This window comes from Odocoileus virginianus, chromosome 3 (assembly GCF_023699985.2).
Source record: "Odocoileus virginianus isolate 20LAN1187 ecotype Illinois chromosome 3, Ovbor_1.2, whole genome shotgun sequence".
NCBI lineage: Eukaryota > Metazoa > Chordata > Mammalia > Artiodactyla > Cervidae > Odocoileus > Odocoileus virginianus.
In genome coordinates this window covers 81,882,881-81,889,371 of record NC_069676.1, presented here as the reverse complement: position 1 = coordinate 81,889,371, position 6,491 = coordinate 81,882,881, and the positions used below count along the sequence as shown (strand labels likewise).

Below are 6,491 nucleotides of genomic sequence, written 5' to 3'. Positions count from 1 at the left end.
TAAGTTTTCTAGCTCTTTGCTAAATATTTCTTGATCTTCTCAGTCTATGCCTCTATTTTTCCAAGATCTTAGATCATCTTTACTGCCATTACTCTGAATTCTTCTTCAGGTAGATTTGCCTATCTTCATGTCACTTAGTTGTTCTGAGATGTTATCTTGTTTTTTAATCTAGAGCATATTCCTCTACCATCTTATTTTGTCTGACTTTCTGTGTTTGCAGTTCCCAACCCAATGGATTGTATTTCCTCTTGCTTCTGGTGCCTGCCTCATGGCTTGTGTGGCTGGTTTGAGAGGCTTATGTGCAAGCTGGCTGATGGGAGGGATTGGAGCCTGCCCACTGTTGAGTGGAGCTGGGTCTTGTTCCTCTGGTGTACGGGGCTTTAGATGAGTGGGGCTCCATTACCACCCTGTTGCTTGTTTGGCCTGAGGCATCCCAGCACTGGAGTCTGAGGGCTATTGGGTGGGGTCAGGTCTTGGCATCACAATGGCAGCCTCTAGGACAGGACAGCTCACACCAGTGAGTACTCTCCAGTACTTCTTCCACCAGTGTTCTTGTCCTGGCAGTGAGCCACAGCCATACCCAACTCCCCAAGAGACCCTTCTGGACAAGCAGGTAGATCTGGCCTTCTCTCCTGTGAAGTCACTGCTTTTAGCCCTGGGGCCTGGTCTGCATGAGATCTTGTGTGCCCTCTGAGAGTGCTGTTTGTTTCCTCCAGTCCTGTGGCGTTTCTGTGATGACGCCCCACTGACCTTCAAAGCCAAACGCTCTGAGGGCTCCTCCTCTTGATGCCAGATCCCCAGACTGGTAAGCCTGATGTGGGTCTCAGAATCCTCACTCCTGTGGGAGAACCTCTGTGATACTGTTTCCCAATTTGTGGTTCACCCACCTGGTGGGTATGTGATTTGATTGTTTTATAACGCACCTCCTGCCATCTCATTGTGGTGGCTGCTTTGTCTTTGGAAGTAGAATATCTTCTTTGGTAAGTTCTAGTCCTTTTTTGTCAATGGTTTTCCAACAGTTAGTTCTGATTTTGATGTTTTTCATGAGGGGAGGTATACTAAGGTCCTTCTACTCCAACTTGTCCCCTGGTCCTCAATTTTATTAGTGTTCTTTTAGCAAAGTTCACCTTAGATAGCAGCTCTTCTTTGAGCATATAAAAGAAGGCTGAATTCATTGCTAAGGTGTTCATCAAAATTCTTGCCTAATTCTGATATTGAATCAGGTTTGTTTTTCCTAACACACAGCAAGCCAAAATGCTGAGACACTGAGGTTCATGGCAAAGAGAGGGCTTATTCCCAAGGCAGCCAAGACAAGATATGAGAAGAAGGGCAAACAAATCTCAAATTCACCTTTGGGATAGAGACGTTTGGAATGAAGTGGACAGATAGTTCATTTACTCAGTGAGCTCCAGTCTCCTGTAAGTACCTTACTCTGTAGTCTAAAGGAATAGTCAACAAGTTATATAATTTATCCTGATAATCTCTTTAGTACTATATCTGATTTGGGCTACATGTACACACAGGTGTTTTCTTTTTTTTTTTAAGAGGAACACAGTAGAAGCACAGAGGTAGAATATCTGATAGAAGGTTCAGACTGAATGTTAGGAAGTCTTGGAACCTATTTGGTTTTGATAAAGTTGTTTCAATTTAGTTCATGCCAAAAGTTGTTTCAACTTAGTTCATGCCAAAATAAAACTATTTCCATAAAAAGATTTTTAAAACTGTACTATGATAAATAAAATTTGGGGAAAATTAAAAAAAACACTCCCAAATATAAAGGCTGAATAAAAATGTGAAAAATTGTGAACTCATACCTGTTGTTATATTTTTAAATATAAGAATACTTCCTGTACATACCATAGACTCCTAAAATAAGAGCTATCTGTCATGTTTCTTTGTATCCTCGGGATCTAATCCATTTTTGTACACAGAATAAGCACTTAATAAATTGATGGTCTTCTATCCATTTAATTTATTGTATTGTTAGTATGTGCTATGAATCGCCACTAAGGTACTAAAAGGAAAAAAATGCAGGTCCTATTTTCAAGGAGCTATCAGCCTAGAACAGTAAAAGAAGATACATAAGTATATGTGAAAATATAAAAAATATATAAAAAGTCAAACTGAAAAGAGAAAAGTATGTAGTCAAAGTACAAATAAAATTAAATTGAAAGTTCAAAGGAATGAATTTGATAAATGGAAAAGGATTCATTAGATAAAGTCTAATGGTGATAGTAGAAAGAATTTGAGTAAATGATGTAGCATTATTTTGGAAACAAATATAATAATAAAAGGTATTTGACAGTAAACATATTAAGTTCCCTGGAATATACAAGGGTTTTAAGTTGTTTAAAGGCAGTGTTTTCTTGTGTTTAAATATATAATATTGTCTATCTAATAAATCTACATTTTTCTAGCAAAACTACACACATATATGAAGGGTAAATTCATTCAGTTAATAAACATTTGTCTAATTATAACTAATAGTGTGCTAAAAGCATAAAATGATTTTTAAAATAATAAGACACAGCCCACATCTCAAGGTGCTTCCTCCTTAAGAGGGTCTATATTAAAGCAATAGTTTTTAACATAGTATTTGCTAATTATAAATGTTTACTTTTATTAATAACTTTAGTATGTTACAGCATTGAATATATTTTCAGGAGTGAAATCTTAACCTTACAACATCAGGGATTTACTTAAAAGGGCACAGTAGTTGCTGGGCAGCTACTTTGCACAGTAGTTACATTTGATCATCCAACCTATTTTTTAATAGGAAATGGCCCTATGCATAGCTTACCAATTTTACCAAAGTTAAGATCCAGTTAGATGATTCCTACCTTAACAACATAGCTAGTTTCTGTCACAAGCAAAGCAAATTAATGTAAAACACAAATACCTTGGATATACACATATTAAGTATATGTGGGGGAAATGGCATAATATAAAAGTCACATTATAAATATTCCTTTGGAGGTATATTTCTGTAATTGTTACTATGGTATTTTAATTATAGTAAGAAAGAAGATGAAAACAAGATGCCACATTTTAAGATATTAGTAAATCTGGGCTTTCCCATGGGATAAAATACACTTAGAAAATATGGATTATGATTTTGTGTTTTGTTTAAGAAAGTGCTTCAATTTCTTGCATTGCCTCATTTCATCATTTATATGACCTATTTGTGATCCAGTCTTTATAATTGAACTGTTTTTTAAACTCTGAATAAATAGGCAACTTTTAGAAAGCTTTTTGATAACAGTCAGTGTAAACATACAGGATTGACTAGAATGAAATGTAAACTCTAGAGATAATTTCCACTAACATATATAAATTTTGTGGTTAGATGAAAATAAACATGTAAAGAGAGAAGAACAAGTCATAATTAGAGACCTTGTAATCAACAATATTAGATATCATGTTATTGTGAGAGCTAAGACAATCATAAATGTATATTTCTACATGTTTCTGCTTTATATATTCCTATTTAAGACTTGAAACTTACTAAGTCTTATATCATTTCCCACCTGCGTTTGATAACAAATGACATTGTCCTCTTGTTATCACAAGTGTATGAGTATATGTGGCAGGCATTTTTTCTATATTCAGTCATGACCAAAATTTATTCATCCCAAGGTGTACCCTGGTCAACATGGACAAGGTTGTTCTCTTTATGAAAGAAATAATTCCTATGGAAGACTTTTCCTCTTTGATACTATAATAGTGCTGGCTTGGTTATTAATCTGCTAAGATGATCATGTCCTACTTTAAATACCTTCTTATCCACATGCAAATAAATCATATAAGGAACTACATACATGTACTTGATTATTGGGTTTAATTCATTGTTATTTTTAAGAGAATATGGGTATCTGAATATGTAAATTGAGGCTATAAATGAAAGTCCGTCATTGCAATCTCCATTCTCTTATAGTCCCTGATATTTCCCTTAAGCTGTTTTGCACCTGAGCAGTTGCATGGTTTTAGCCCCCATTAAAATAGATCTGACACTTCAACAAAAAACAAATTGTGCCTGAAATTGGGACCATTAAAATTCCGCAGGGCCATCCAGAAGCCAGAAATCCTAGAGGGCCCTTAAAGAACAAAAAATAAAAACATAGGAAATGTGGTGCTCCATTCCTTGTGGCACATCTAACATTTTTAAGCTCCAGAAGTCGGCTTCATATAGTTTTATCAGGTTATAACTTATAAAACCAAGGTTAGTACAAACTAGCTTTATAATCTTTTTAAATGATTTCTTGGTAACTGAAATTGTCTCAATGATAAATATAGTCATCCTCATTATAATCAGCGTTCTTTTCTATATGTAGTGTACTTACCAGGCAATTTAGCAAGTAAAAAAAAATAAACATTTTTAACCTCTACACGTTTTCTCTTCTAAAAAGCAATCTGCAATAAAGAGATGTCTTTTCCGACATATATTACATATTGATAGAGGAAATAGTGGGTTTTGCTTCTAATGAAGACAGGGAGAAGGCAGAATTAGTGCAGGAATTCAGAGGAGAAAAGAAGTTCAAAGTCCTTAAAAGCTAACCTTCTTCCACGGTATCCATTACTGCTGCCATCAGAAAAAAAAAAAAAAAAAATGTGCTAGATTTTCAAATGGCTCCCAAGAGTCCATAGTTCAGTCTCTACAGCACATGAAGGTTTCTATGGGAGTGTATACATATTTTCTTACAATCTACTTCTTTCTTACATACAAAGACTAGAGCTCTTGGAATAACTCAGTTTAATTAAATAAAACTCTTAGTTTTGGACACAAAATGCACAAATAGGTCAAAGTTTCAAACCTGAGATATGTCAGTAAGGAAATTGATCACCTTAGCCAACAACCAGTTGCTTAGGAGGGGTAAGTCTAGATTTCAGAACAGCTTATCACCCATAGACACAGCAGGCCGTAATAGATGGGCAGCCTGTCATTGCTCTGGTCTATTCAACAGGCAAAACTGGATGGGCGAAATGGTTGAGAGATGAAAACTGGACACATTTCCCAGTTTAAAAAAAAAAAAGTCTTCTCTGTACCATTGAGTAGTATTCCATGTAGAGTGGGTGAGAAAACGTGGGAGGGAGTAAGAGAGGCATTTGGTTGCAAAAAGAGAGGAATCTAGGGGTCCTGTGAGGATGGGCACTCTACAGAGATTCAAACTGCTCTGTTTAGCAGCTAGAGAAATTACCTGCATTCCAACCGAGTTGAATTCAAGGTAGGATCGTTGTGACTGAAAGTTATCTTATACCTACCTATGTTTTGCAAGTCTATTAAGTTCTGAATATTTCTTATACTGTTAATTATCTTCTATACTTAAGATACTACTGAAAATTTCTATGTGATCTGGGAGACTGTTCAGTACAGGAACTGTTCATCCTCCACAGGCTAGTCTTGTGATGCATTTCTGAATAAACAGGTATTGTAAAATGTTTATTGCCATATCCCACAGTTCATTGTTGTCATGTCAGACTGCCTTCTCTCTATAAGGGTCTTCACTGGAGAAGCACAATACCAATGAATTGATTATAGTTGCCCAAACCTGTCCAGAAATAAATGTATTATTTTAAATCATACCAAGGAGCTCAAACAGTGTGATTAATAGTGATAAAGCAAATGGGTATGTCTTCTTTTGAATTATAATCAACCAATTTTTCCAAACAACCTAATCAAAAGGAATTAATGCTTAATCCTCATATCCTACCACACATTATTTTTAGTGTAGGTGTAGAACAGGCACATTATGTTGGGTTGAACAGATGTGGAGATCCATAATAACATCTTCTAAAAATAGACTATGGCTCAGCGTCAAAGTGCATATCCAAAAATACACTGGCACTTTGGGTGGCTGTTATAATACTAGCCCAGAAGCTATCCATCCAGTTACCATATTTAAAGTTTATATGTCAATGTGTTTTTGAACACTGATATCAATGTGAAGTTTTAGGATATTCCAAAAGTCTGTACTTTGGGGAAGTACAATCTTAGGAATACAACGTAACACCTATGGAATTGTGCTTCAGAAGCTCAGCTCCAGGTATTAATATATATTTTAAGTTAGCTCCCTTCTAAGATATCCTTATGCTCTTCTGTCTCTTGCCTATGTTTTTTCTAATGCTAATAAAACATGGTTTTGCCCACCAATGCAAACACTGTTTAATAAACATTTTAACATATCTGTAACTGATAAATTATTTGAAGAAGTTACACATTATTTTGTAGTTAAACACCATGCATACTAGTTAATATGTGTGTATCTGTTTTTTAAATGAATGTATAAATGAAAATTTTTCTCTCTTTCTTTCATTATATTTGAAATCTTGCCAGCTCTCTTGCTGTTTTACACAGACACTATCAATTTTAGGTTAATCATAAGCATTACATAATAAGTAAAGAAAAAGGAGAACTGAGGGGGAGAGAAGTCAATTCAGACTGCATAACAGCAAACTTAGGGTTAAAGTCATAGCAGTTCTCGGGGAGCACTTAA

The 6,491-nt window shown here is 35.4% G+C and overlaps 1 long non-coding RNA gene across 5 annotated transcripts in view; it reads left to right on the top strand.

The window, feature by feature from the left end:
- The first annotated feature begins 530 nt into the window (after nucleotides 1–530).
- Nucleotides 531–6,491, top strand: part of LOC110145537 (uncharacterized) — a 143,850-nt gene continuing 137,889 nt past the window's right edge. For all 5 annotated transcript variants that reach the window (XR_011486982.1, XR_011486983.1, XR_011486984.1 and 2 more), the window contains exons 1-2: nucleotides 531–805; nucleotides 1,246–1,418. This is a non-coding gene — a long non-coding RNA (uncharacterized lncRNA). The remainder of the gene's footprint in view (nucleotides 806–1,245; nucleotides 1,419–6,491) is intronic.